We start from the raw sequence: 14,157 nt of genomic DNA, 5'->3' as shown, positions 1-14,157 counted from the left end.
AAATGTATGTAAAAATACAATAAACTGATGTATATAAAAATACGATAACTTCTGTGGGAGTTTCTCTAACCGACAACCATCACTTAAGAACTATAGTGATGATACAGCGTTATTAGCCCCATGTTTCTCGGGCCATCCTATACCTTGTCATGGTATAGGACCTGAACTACTAAGTGGATCCACTAGTCTATTCGAAAAGGATTCATCTAAAAAGTATGAACCTCTTCTACCCATGATGGCTACATGGTTCTATGGGGGCAGTGGGTTCTTTGAACACTCCCCCAACTCGATACTCAATACTACTCCCAAAAATATACTGGCTCTTATGTTTTTAAAACATATTACCTCTGTGATTTGAGATTAGTGCTCAAAAACTTAGCTCAAAGGCTATCTTGGAAATCAAAGTTTCCTTTCTGCTTCATTTAGAAAGCGATTACTCTTTTCTGAAAACTAGCCCGAAGTCTCTTTGGAAATCTCAGTTTCCAACCTTGTTTAAATGTGAAAACATTTCTTTTAAACTTCTTTGGGAATACATAGTCCCCATATACCTCTTTGAAGAAAAGAACTTCAAACCATAGCTTTACTCTTGCTTAACTTTAAAACTTAAGTCTTAAGACGACGTTAAAACATTGTTAAAGACCCTTGAAAACTTTAAGAAACTTTGCTTTGACTTGCTCCTTAACTTCTAGACTTGACTCTTAACTTCTTTGACTTTGAACTTAACTTTCCTTGAATTGAATTATGGATTCAAGGTTCATGATCTCATGTTTATGGATGATTTCATGATGTTTAGATGTACTTTAGAGTATTGGAATCGACTAGGAAACATAGGTACATCACTTAGGAACACGTACTAAAAGGTGGGAAACAAATGGGGAAAACTAGAGTCCCTGGCGCTCTGAGAGGTGCGGGGCACCAGCCCTTAAACTTCAGAGGGCTTGTTGTGGCGCTATGGCTGGCGCGACGCACCAGAGGCCAAAGTTCAAAGGAACTTTTGTGGCGCTCTGGCAGGCGAGGCGCCCCATGCCTTTGCCCAGAAAATCCCTCACTTTCTCCTTCGTTTTTCATCTCTAAACCCTCTAAACTTCCATAGTTCTTTCCCCAAACACTTAGGGTCAGTAGTACCCTCAACATACAACAGATTTAACTCGAAAATTCACTCGGAAACACGAATCAAATCAACAAGAAACTTCAACAACACAACCAATCAAGAACTTAACGATGTCTTTCAAGGACTTCACTTTTTTAACATGTAATCAACCCAAAATCGCTGAATTGAAACAAGTTGGTGTGTGGGCGAACTAACCCATCACTGAAAGATCTCACATACCTTAATAGGGATCACCCCCGACGAATTCCACTCCAAATGCTTGACGTTCTTGGCGAAATCTTGGCTTTCCTCCCTTTCTTTCTTACCTTCTCTTTTCTCCAAGCCCTAAGCGTGAATACACTTTTCCTAATCTGACCAAAATAAGTTTTTACCCCAATAAATCCCTAAAAACGAATTAGGAAATAAATTGGAGAAAAGACTACTTTGCCCTTCCCTAAACCGGATTGGGACTTTCCTCAATCCAACAGCCCAAATTCCGAAAGGGATATCTCACTCATACGATGTCAAAATCGTGAAATCTTGGCGGCGTTGGAAAGATCTCTCCAAGGGCTTTTCAACCATATCAAGAACTGCTTCTAAATTCTCCTGATCTAGGAGTTATGGACGTTTGAAAATGGCCAAAACTCACTTTCTTAACTTAGACAAATTTTCCAGATTTCCTTATTCTTTCCAAAAATCAATATTTTCATATTTTAAACTCTTTATAGTCGTTTCTAGGTGCGAGATGTTACATCATTAAGACTAATAATGTTGTTTAACTGATACTAAATCAGTATATATATACCGTATTGGTATCATTAAGATTTCTCATGAAAAAATTATTCATTAGCTATATATTCTTATAGTATCATTAATTAATGGGTAATTTCTAAACAAGAAACCTTAATGATACCATAAAAATATAAATATACCCTTATAGTATCATTGACTAATGAGTATTTTTTGAATAAGAAATCTTAATGATACCATAAAAATATAAATATACCCTTATAGTATCATTGACTAATGAGTATTTTTTGAATAAGAAATCTTAATGATACCATAAAAATATAAATATACCCTTATAGTATCATTGACTAATGAGTATTTTTTGAATAAGAAATCTTAATGATACCATAAAAATATAAATATACCCTTATAGTATCATTGACTAATGAGTATTTTTTGAATAAGAAATCTTAATGATACCATAAAAATATAAATATACCCTTATAGTATCATTGACTAATGAGTATTTTTTGAATAAGAAATCTTAATGATACCAAAACAATATACATATACTCTTATAGTATCATTAACTAATGAGTAATTTTGAACAAAAAACCTTAATGATACCACAACAATATACATGTACTCTTCTAGTATCATTGACTAATGAGTAATTTCTGAACAAGAAATCTTAATGATACCACAACAATATACATGTACTCTTCTAGTATCATTGACTAATGAGTAATTTCTGAACAAGAAATCTTAATGATACCACAACAATATACATGTACTCTTCTAGTATCATTGACTAATGAGTAATTTCTGAACAAGAAATCTTAATGATACCACAACAATATACATGTACTCTTCTAGTATCATTGACTAATGAGTAATTTCTGAACAAGAAATCTTAATGATACCACAACAATATACATGTACTCTTCTAGTATCATTGACTAATGAGTAATTTCTGAACAAGAAATCTTAATGATACCACAACAATATACATATACTCTTGTAGTATCATTAACTAATGAGTAGTTTCTGAACAAGAAACCTTAATTAATGATACCAATACAATATATATATATATATTAATTTAGAGGTGTGCGGTTATTAAATTATTAGAGGTGGCAACACACAACGACCAATTGATTAACCTTGAACTTCACGACGACAACTTTAATTAAATGTAAAGGATAGATGAGAGGTGGCAACACATAACGATCAATTGACAAATCTAGAACTTCACAATTTTAAATGAACCTATATAATAGGTGAGAGGTGGCGATACATAACGATCAATCCTGGATACCTAAATTAATATTAAATCCAACGGATTGGTGGTGATACATAACGATCAATTCTGGATACCTAAATTAATATTAAATCCAACAGCAATCCGTTGTAGTCTAGTTCAGGGGTGGATTTATGAAGGGATGTGGGGGTGCCACGCCACCCCCGAACTTCGACGGAAACTCTATATATACATAGGTATATATATATATAATATTTTATATAAATATAAAGTGTGCCACCCAGAGAACAAAATTGGCTTGTGGTGCCACGGTAGGAGGGCAACTTTAGAAGGCTGATGTTGCGGGTTCGAATCCCATTTGTACCTATTTTTTTGAGAAATTTGTTGCATACGTTTTTAAGAAAAAAAAAGGCTCCAAGCACGCTCTTTTAAGGAAAAATAGCTGGCACATTTTTTATTTTTTTATAATTGTTAATCGATAAGTCTATTTGGCACCCACGGACTCTAAATCCTAGATCCGCCACTGGTCTAGTTGGTTTGGATACTCGGCTCTCACCCGAGAGACCCGGGTTCAAGTCCCGGCAACGGAATTGTCCTTTTTTAAATTTTTTTATATAAAAATACTGCATTATATGGACGTACCTTACGCATTACAACTTGTACCTCAAACAACAAAAATCCATAAAAAATAAAAATCTAGCACCTCCCAAAAACCTCACATTTCCCCTAAAAATTTACGGTTTGGATGCATAATTCCGTTGCCGGGGATTATGCATTAATTTACAAGTAATGATACTGCTGCCAGCAATCAAAAAAAATTGTATTTTCACATTGCTAACATATCATTTGGCTAGGAGAGCTCAATTATGCAATAACAGATATATTCAACTCCACAACGAGTACATTGATGTTATCCCTACTACGCCGATCAACTGCTAAGCACATGATCCACTCTAATCATTATGACATCCGTAAATTTAATGGTGTCAATATGTAATACATATACGTAAAAAATATATGCTTTTACCTAGCTACGCAATGTAAATTTCCTATAAAAGGATGTATGTGATCTTACACCTACCTCGATGGAGAGATTGTTACCAATAGACCCTCGGCATAAGTAAACAATTTGAAAGAGGGGACAACAACGAAATCATGCGTAACAAAGAGCATTACACAAACAGTAATGACAACGAAATAATGCAATAATCGGAGCAGTGGCGGAGCCAGAAATTTCGCCAAGGGTGTTCAACCTTTAAAGAGTCGATAAACTTTTTTTAGCAGAGCGAGTACACAAAACAATCTTTAAAGAGTCGATAATTTTTTTTAGCTGAGTGGATACACAAAAAAAAAAAAATACCGATGAGTAGGTGCACAAAAATTTCTTTGTTTTTTTATTTAAAAAGAGGTTTGTATTAAAAAATAAAGCTAGTGGGAATAGAAGCCCAGACCTCCATGAGGTGAACAAGTGTGCATACCGCTGGACCATCTGCCTTTGCTGTGTCAAAGAGTGTTCAATTAATAAATATCCAAATATTAGACTATATTTTGCCTATATATCCGATATATTTTTCCGACACCCTTACTAGGCTGTAGCTCCGCCCCTGAATCGGAGCACAAAAGATACCTTGCTCTTGGTGACAGAGTCATTAACAGTAATAGCAGAGTTCGTGACCCATGAGGGACTCGTGAGGTCCATATACCGACACGAACTATCTCCACGTGTTTGTACGGACAATCTCAATGCAATATCATAAAATAAAACAATCCCAGCAAGGACGATCTCCACGTGCCCAACTTATAATCACAAATCGATACATTATATATATATATATATATATATATATATATATGTATGATTATATACTATTTATACAATATCAATACATTACATATATATGCCACAATTTAGATTTTTTTTTTAATGTACATTTTTGTATAAGGGACCAACTGTCTTATTCTTGAGACTTATTTTGGTGTCACGTGTCAAATGACATGGCATACTAAGTTAAATAAGAAACATCAATAGAATCGTACCACATATAAAAATGCAATAACATGTCTAGTCAAATTAAAGTCTTAGTGCGTTACATGTACAATACATGTACGTTACGATCTCAAATGAATATTGTCATGTTAACTTAAATGTAATTGACCAAAAAAAGAGAGAGGATTTGTTTACAAGATTTACAAAATATAACTTTTATTAAATTGTTGACTAAATATCTATAAATAGGACAGAAAAAAAAATATCATCATCAAACACCTGCACAAATTACTTTCAAGTGGCTTATTGAGTATTACATCAAAAGTTAAGATATGACTTTCAAAGCATTGGCTTTTCTGTTCATCTTTATGATGATAGGACTCTGTAAGTCTTTTATTTGCTTTATTTTTTAGTACCTGAATATCATACACTTTTCTACAGTTTTTTCTAAGTTCATTTTATTAATCTTCTTGTTCATAGATATGAAATATATTTATCTAATAAATTATGAAATTTTATTTAATAGGTATTCCACGAAAGGTTGAAGCAAAAGATATCCCCGTTTGTTGCTGCGACAAAGATCCCAATATTTGTAAATCTAAGTGTGGCTTTATAGATGTCTATTACTGTGACGGTATGTACTGTGAATGTGGGCATAAACCACCCGTAGCTCAGATTGCACAGACTAATGAAACCATGAATTGAAGAATTAAAATTTCTTGGGACAAAAATAGAAATGAAATTTAATTCTTGTTTCTATGCAACTTACAACAAGGCATTAGCCAAATAAAAAGTTTTTTGATTTCTTTTTTTCCTGTCTTTTATTTTGATAAATAGTTTTCGATTAGAAGGATATTTACATACTACAATCAAATGTACTTGGCAAAACATAACCTTCTTTTTCTATATTTTATTTAATTATTCATCTCAATCGACTTAACAGATTAACATGTAAACTGTTATAGAGAAATTTGATCGTAAAATAAATGAAATATTGGGACATGAATATAATCGCGTCTATTTTTTTGCAACTGAATAGCTATATGTTTTTTTCTTATATGAAATTAATTAAGAAATAACTTTCAAATGTTGTCGCACGTCTTTATTTTTTAGCTTGAGCGGATATGTACATGAGAGTCCCATTCACTTTTTCCTCTATTTCATATTTACTGAAATTTTGTGGGCTTTTTTCATTATTCGAAATAATTGAATTGTTCAAAGATCAAGATGGGTATTTGAAATTTTATCCATATTTTTCCTTTCCTTTAATGAAGTTTGGTATTTTCTAGGAGATGAATTACAGTACTTGCAAAGTTATGTGTATGATTTCACAAAGGACAAAATGGAAAGTATGGTTTAAATTATATTTTTGAATATTTTTCTTAATAATTGTGGATTGCTTATAAATTGAGTTAATATGGAATAGAGGAAGTATCAACCAAACGTAAAATCATACAAATTAATTATGTTTTGAACAAGTTAATTTTACGGGGTCCTTTATTTACTACATGAATAATTATTTTCTTGTACAATCTATCTATCTCAATTGATGTGGTACTTTTCGAATTTTGAGAGTCAAATAAATTTTTTATCATAATTTAATACATCTTTTAAATATTTTGAATTGTCAATTATTGTGTCCTATAATAACATAGTTTTGAAATATGTAAAGTTTATCTCCACAAACGTAATGATTTCATATCAAAATATGAAATATTGGTTCTTGAATTTAAACTATGCCACATCAGTTAGATAGAAGGAGTAAATATTTATTATTTAAAAAGATTTAAAGAGTATATGTTAGAATTCAAGATCAAAATTTACAATTTTGATTCCTGAAGTTCGAACAATGTGACAGAAAATGAAATAGAGGGAGTAAATATTAATTTTGCACAATATGTCTATCATTGAAAATATTATAATTTTATGTATTTTTTAAAAAGGAACATTTATAGGAGTATTAGATATATAAATGAATTTTTAAAGATCTATTAAAGCTATACTTTAATTTAAAACCTATTAACTTAAAATAAATTGGAACTTACAAATTTTAAAGTTTGTCTTTCCCTCTATTTACAAGATACTTTATTCACTATATGGGCAATTTATTATATTGAAATTATTGATTTTACAATATATGTTTAGATTTCTTATGTAATTCCATCATTAGCAAAGGCAAAATTACTTAATTGTTTTTTCCTCCTACTTGTAAATAATGTTTGACTTTGTTGAGTTTGTTTGGTTGAAAGGATATAAGATAAAATAAAGTTTGATTTAGATGTAAGCAAATCAACAAAATAAATTTCTATTATTTATATTTCTATCTATTTTTCTACTTTATTATAGAAATATAAAATTTGGTTTAGAAGTAAGCAAATCACCAAAATAAATTTCTACTATTTCTATTTCTATCTATTTTTCTACTTTATTTATTTATTATAGAAATGTGATGAAGAGGACGATCAAGGGTAGTTCTGTCATTTTACCAAGCTAGAAAAAAATCTCTTTGACAGCCCAGACTACAAGATATGTATAGAAACATCCATAACTCTTTATCTCTATTTTTCTGTCAACGTAAGTCAAGTCTAGAAAAAATCATACTACGCTTACACTTTTAAGTAAAATTTGGATTTTGTGCACTCCTTTTAAATCCCTTGAATATTTTGAATTGTATCATAACTTGGCATTATCTCATTCCCTCATTAGTAAATGGTACCACTTCTCATGTTAACATTACATGTGTTGATCCCTTTGATAATCCTCTGTTATTTTAATTTATTTGCTCATGTTCTTAATTTCGTTTCTTGTTTTTTTTTTTTTTATGACAGGGGAAACTCGCAGTCGCTACCTTTGGGTGCGCACAGGGTAAAACCCCCGCTCCTATGCAATAGCTCGCAAATCACATAGGAGAGGTAACCCACACTAGGCAAGCCTGGTGCGACGAGCTCGACCTAGAAGGTAAATCCTTTGCTTTCCCTGGCAAGGAGTTTCAAACTTGAGACCTCCAACATGGAAGTCCTATGTTTTTAATTTCGTTTCTTGTTTTAATGATTCAATGTTTAACATCTTGTTTGAGATGGAAAAAATATTGCAAATTCATATTTTGTATAAAAATTCACCTGACTCTTACAATAAGTAGCTGGTTGTATATGTATGTATGTTTATCATACTTTATGTTAGTTTTGAACTACTCTGATTTTAAAGAGGTAAATTAAAATTTCTTTTCCCCAACTTATGATTATCTATCTACTTACATATAGTATTGTTCATTATGTAAAGGAAATTAACCTATTATGGTGATACCTATACAAATATGATTATTTGACCAACACTTCTCTGTTTGGGCTGAGAGTTCCAATCATAACAATTGTAACTAATGAAGGTTGTTCAGGCAAAACATTTGCCATTGTATGTTCAAACAAGTGGATAATGTTGGAAAACTCAGCATTTTATGTTGCTAGGTAAGTTTGGTTCATTTGTACTTCTTCCATAAATTTATTTTGCTACTTATCAGGTATGTGATAGTCTAAAGAATAAGAAGTTCAAATTCAAATATAATTTTTGTGCCTGCAAATATAAGCAATATATGAACTCTCAACTTAATATAAAACCAAAAACATGTTGTGTTAGCTTTAAAATGCGGACACATTGTACATATGTCGAGGCATGGATTTTGTAGGTGTTGCTTCAACACTTCTTGCATTATTTCCTTGAAAATCAATTTTCAAAGAGAGTCGCCACTTAATTTTTGAAAGAAATTAAGAAAACTTATAATTTTTCAAAAGATTTAAAACAAAAAAAAAATCATTTGAAATCCAAAGTGGGTTCGGGGTTCAATTTACATTTCGAGAAGGTATTAGACATTCGAAATGTCCGCTAACGTACGGTTTACCAACGACTTGACTAAAAATTTGACTAATTTTGAAAATATTAATTAAGTAAAAAACTCATTTTTATTTGAAAGGAAATAAACAAAAACAACTCATATATTGGCAAGAAAACTAATAAATAAAAATGAGTAATAAATAAAATATAAATATTTAAATTTGAACATTTTTTTTATTTTTTTTTAGCACAAACGACAACGGCATCAGATTAATCACATAACTATTTCCTCTCAGTGGAGGAAAAACATGGTTAAATCAGTTTCCAAAGTAGTCATTTTAAATGACTTTCTTTTGGGAATTTAATTAAATAAAACCAAGTCAAATAAAAGTTAGTTAATAACAAATAAATAAAGAAAAGAGAATAGTTTGAACTTGGGCTGCTTGCCCAAATTCATCTAAAATTGGGCTTTTGGTGGGCTAGCTGTAACAATTGCCCAAAGTGGTGGACTTCGGCCCATTTAAGTCAAAATCATCTGCTGATCAATTTCATTAGGTTTTTGGGCCCATTTTTCGCTTGAACCTGCTGTGGCAAATAGCATTTGGGTTTTAGCCCATTTCCTCTGAAAATCTGCATATATATTGAGTGTATACTCATGTATATAGGCCGTATATTGGATTGTTTTCCTGTATATCTGCCCATACACTAAATGTATACAATCTATTTCATCTCCCGAATACCTGTAATCCTTCTTTTAACCATGTATACGCTGATCTTTGACCTGTATATCATGACATAATATTTGTATACCAATGTATATCAGCTTGTACATCAGTTTTTTCCTGCATTTTTCGCGTCTATTTACCCCGTATTTTTTAGTTTCCCAACAACTTGAACAAGATGGGATTGACTCGAAGAAATTCAACTTGATGAAATGCAAGAATGGAGTTCAAAATAGACTTGACCAATGTCATATGCGAGAAAAGAAGACAAGAATTAGAGTACATACTCGGCAGCAGGTAACATTTAGGTAGCTACTGATTTCTAACATGGAATCTAGAAAATAAATCTTAAGCCACAATATGCGCACCAATCCAAACATGAAAACTAACAAAGCATAAATTATAATATTTGAAGCATGAAATTGCATAACAGAGGAAAGCCATAAACAAATATCTATTCTAACAAATATATTTCGATTTTCTCTCATCTTGATGCGAGTTAGATAGAACAAAAATTCATTAAACACAAGACATTAGGACATTTCTATACACTAGAACTTATCGAAAATGAAGAAATAAAGATGAATTTGAAGCTTGCTAAGATTCAGTTAACCGAAAATTGGACAATCACAACACTACAACAACAGTGGCCAATTTTAGATGCAGCAGATGAGTGAAATAAAGCAGCCACTAGGAGACTAAAAGTTTAAGCAAGAAAAGAGAATTTAATTTATTCCATGGAGCTAGATTAAAGTCAAAATGAGCTCTTTTATTTTCATAATAAGACAGTAACCAAACAAGAAAGCACACCATAGCAAAGAGTTCGACAAGTACTTGAGAAATCTAGATTAATATAAATTACAATACTATTCCGTAAATGTAATACACAATAATAAGATAGCAAGAGCAAAAATAATCCAGTAATATAAGACAAATGAATACCAAATATCACCACCAAAATAAGTAAATGCAGAGCATGGACTCTAGTATATGAAAGAGTACAGCTCTAACATTCATGACTTGATCTACACCGGAGGATATGGACACATTCACTGGTAATGAACCTATATATATATATAAAAAAAAAAAAAAATTTGATCAATATATAATATAAGAATTGTTTTTCTTGATAAGTTAATAACATCAAAAAATTAAATTTAAAACTTTATTTTACTTACAATCATGATCTGCCCAACCAATTCTCTGGTGAGCCAAATCATATACAATGCTCTTATCTCTAAGAGCAATATCTGTGTAACAAGAGAAAGAAATATAATTAGTGACAACCGATTATCAATATGAAGAACTAAATTATAAGACAAGAAGTAATTGTTTTAGTTTTAGTGTACGACTAGAAAGTTAAAATACTGAATTAAGCAATAAAATACGAAAAATAACTACTGTTCAAAAACTAACCTCCTAAAACTGTCAGGCTAGGAGTTTTTCTTAGCAATAAAACGCACCACTGAGCAGTGTCCTCCTGTTAAACACATTTAATAGAAGAACTTATTTTTGTAGTAGGCGACATGGTTAATATGACTTCTCTATAATGCAGGTTCGAATACTCACAAAAAATCCTATATTGGTGAGGTAGTCTGCTGGTTTTAAGTCCATGGATACACTACCAGCAAAGTGTAGAGTGACTCGAGGAAACATCCCCGTTACATTATTTGAGGAACTGTTCATCAAATCATCAAAGATATCAATTAGGTACTTCACAACTTGAATAAAATATTTACTTAGCCGAAATACAAAATATTAACCTTGAAGAAATCAGATAACATGGATTTGTTCCTGGTATGATTGATTTGGCAGAAGATGAAATAGTGGCATTTATCTGTAAATAAATACATTAAAAGAAAAGTTAAGATGATAAGTAAATTCGCCTACATCCTTGCAAATGTAGCTAGATAGTCTTAATGCATTAGAAGAAATATTGCAATCAACTTCCCTATAAAAACAATCAAATTATATGGAAATTTTACCAGCAATTTTTTTCGCTGATATATAATTTCTGAAAATTTTTATGCGAAAATCTACATTTTCCATAATTTTATATTATTTACATGCGGATATATATGGTTTTTCAAGTAAATCCGCAAGCCTTGATGTCATTTAGCACCAAAAAGTTATATAGGGAATTACTTCAAAAAAAATATCATCTAAATATCATTTTTGTAGGTTATTTCATAGCTAATCAATAAAAATATAAAATCTTTATTTCCTATGTGAATTCGCATGGAATTCCCAAGTAACAATGCATGCAGGTTTACCTTAAAATTAATTTGGAGCTTGAGAATTTTATTACCTAGACAATTATTTGGGGATTTTGTTACTGTAATTGTATTCAAAGATTTTTTTAAAAAAAATTACTTAGCGACATTGTTACTGCGATTTTAGGTGGCGACTATTTCTTGGAAACTTATCCAACAATTTTACTACCTACCGAATTATTTAGGTATTTTGTTATTGCTATTTTTATCACAAATTATTTCTTGAGAATTTAATTGGGAATTTTATTACCTTAAAAATCATATAGGAATTATTTCTTGAGATTTTATTACCTAGGAATTATCATAGGTTTTATTGTTATGATTTTTCTCTGGCTTATTTTTTAGAATCTACAAGAAGGTTTTATTTGCTATGTGAATTTGTTGTTGTGATTTTAGTTGAAGATTATTTCTTGGAGATTCAATGAATATATTATCAAACAATTAGGCATTTTTTCAAATCAACAGTGAATATATAAGTACTAAATTGTATATAATAAAACGACTTTCTCTAATAACAGAAATTGGGCCAACACCCAAACCCTCAGCAGCAGCATCCTGGGCCCTGGAGTGTTCAAATTTGGGCCAAAAGCCCAGATTTCTATTTCTATTTTCACTCCCTTAAAATTGTTTATTGCTCGTATATTATTTATTTTTTTAAAAGTATAAATGGTTTTTTAATTCTATTTTCAAATACCATCCTACTTAACTTCTAATTAAGCATAAACAATCTTACAAATTTACATAGGATTATTTTTATAGCAAAAAGAATTTCAATCAAAAGTTTCTTGCAAATATTTCATTTTCTCTGCAGAAATATTCACAGGAATTAAATTTGGCAGGGAATAAAAAATATGAGGAAGAACACTTACCGCACTGATAACGGAGTCGTAGGCCTCTGCGACAAGATGAATCAAGGTCGTACCCGAGTCAAAAATGGTTCCCCGATCTTCGGAGGTTTCAAATACGGCTGGATCAATATGCAAAAGTTTTCCATTAACACTTATGTTCTGTAGATGCACATGGTAAAGACCCCTACAAGAGTAGATAAAATTAATAAAAAATTAGATGAAGACTAGCTACTTTTTTTAAAAAAAATTGAAACTTGAACCAAATAAAACTATATGATAATCTAAAAAAATATACATACTTTGATGGAACAAGGGGAGTATAGACCATGCTCGGATTCAGAATTTCACCGAGAACTAGAATACCTCCTCCTGCATTAATGCCGCTCTCTCCTTTCAAGCAATGCGAGAATACTTTGGGAGAAATTCTATGCGAAGAAAGCTGAGATATTATTGAAAGACTACGTCGATCAAACCCAATAATTCCATCAATTGCGTTGTCTGTCATGACCAGATTACCAAGTTCAGAGGTACTGCACCTGTTTTTATTTCAAATCAAATGAACATAATTAGGATCGTTAATTTTTTTTCATATTTAAATATGTTGGTGACTGGTATTAAAATATTACTCATATTTAACTTGCTTTAAATCACCAAGTGAAATGCTTGTTCACTGCTTTGATTCTTTTAACATTACTTTATGTTGTATCTTAAGTTTTATTTGAATTATATTTGAAGTCTTCTTCCTTCCTCAGAATTGTTAAAAATTAGGTTTCAACTTTTTTTTAACACTCTTGATGCATAGAATAAGTTCCACGTATGTGTAAATAATTAATTCCTTTATTTCTGTGATGTTTAGTTTTATCATATAATAAGATAAGATAGATTATGGATGAGTCCTAAAATTAATAACAGAAATTGGGCCAACGCCCAAATCCTCAGCAGCAGCAGCCTGGGCCCTGGACTGTTCAAATTTGGGCCAGAAGCCCAGATTTCTATTTCTGTTTTCACTTCCTTATCTTTATATTTGCTATATTGAAATTGTTTATCAAGTTTATTGTTCGTATAATTATTTTTAAAAAATTTGCTCATATAATTATTTACTAAACCGTTTAAATTAGATAAATCTAAGCCCAATAGAGTAATTTTGGAAATATTGCACATCTCTTCATAGTTACTGAGTAGTTTAAATCTACGTTTAGTATTATTTATCTCATAAGCTTAACTTGTTTGAAATTTTTAAAGATGGTTATTTTATTTTGAAATAAAATGAATGGACAAGTCCCAACATAATTGAGAATTCTATTCAATCTAATAAAGTTTTTTTTTTTTTATCAAATAGCTTAAAGAATCGATCCGACACACGATCCCGATACTTGATCCAGGACCTAACCCTTACTCACGACATGAGACCAATCCGACCCT

Source organism: Solanum tuberosum, unplaced genomic scaffold (assembly GCF_000226075.1).
Source record: "Solanum tuberosum cultivar DM 1-3 516 R44 unplaced genomic scaffold, SolTub_3.0 scf00806, whole genome shotgun sequence".
Lineage (NCBI taxonomy): Eukaryota > Viridiplantae > Streptophyta > Magnoliopsida > Solanales > Solanaceae > Solanum > Solanum tuberosum.
The sequence above is the reverse complement of the archived record's forward strand: the minus strand, read 5'-3'. Positions refer to the sequence as shown.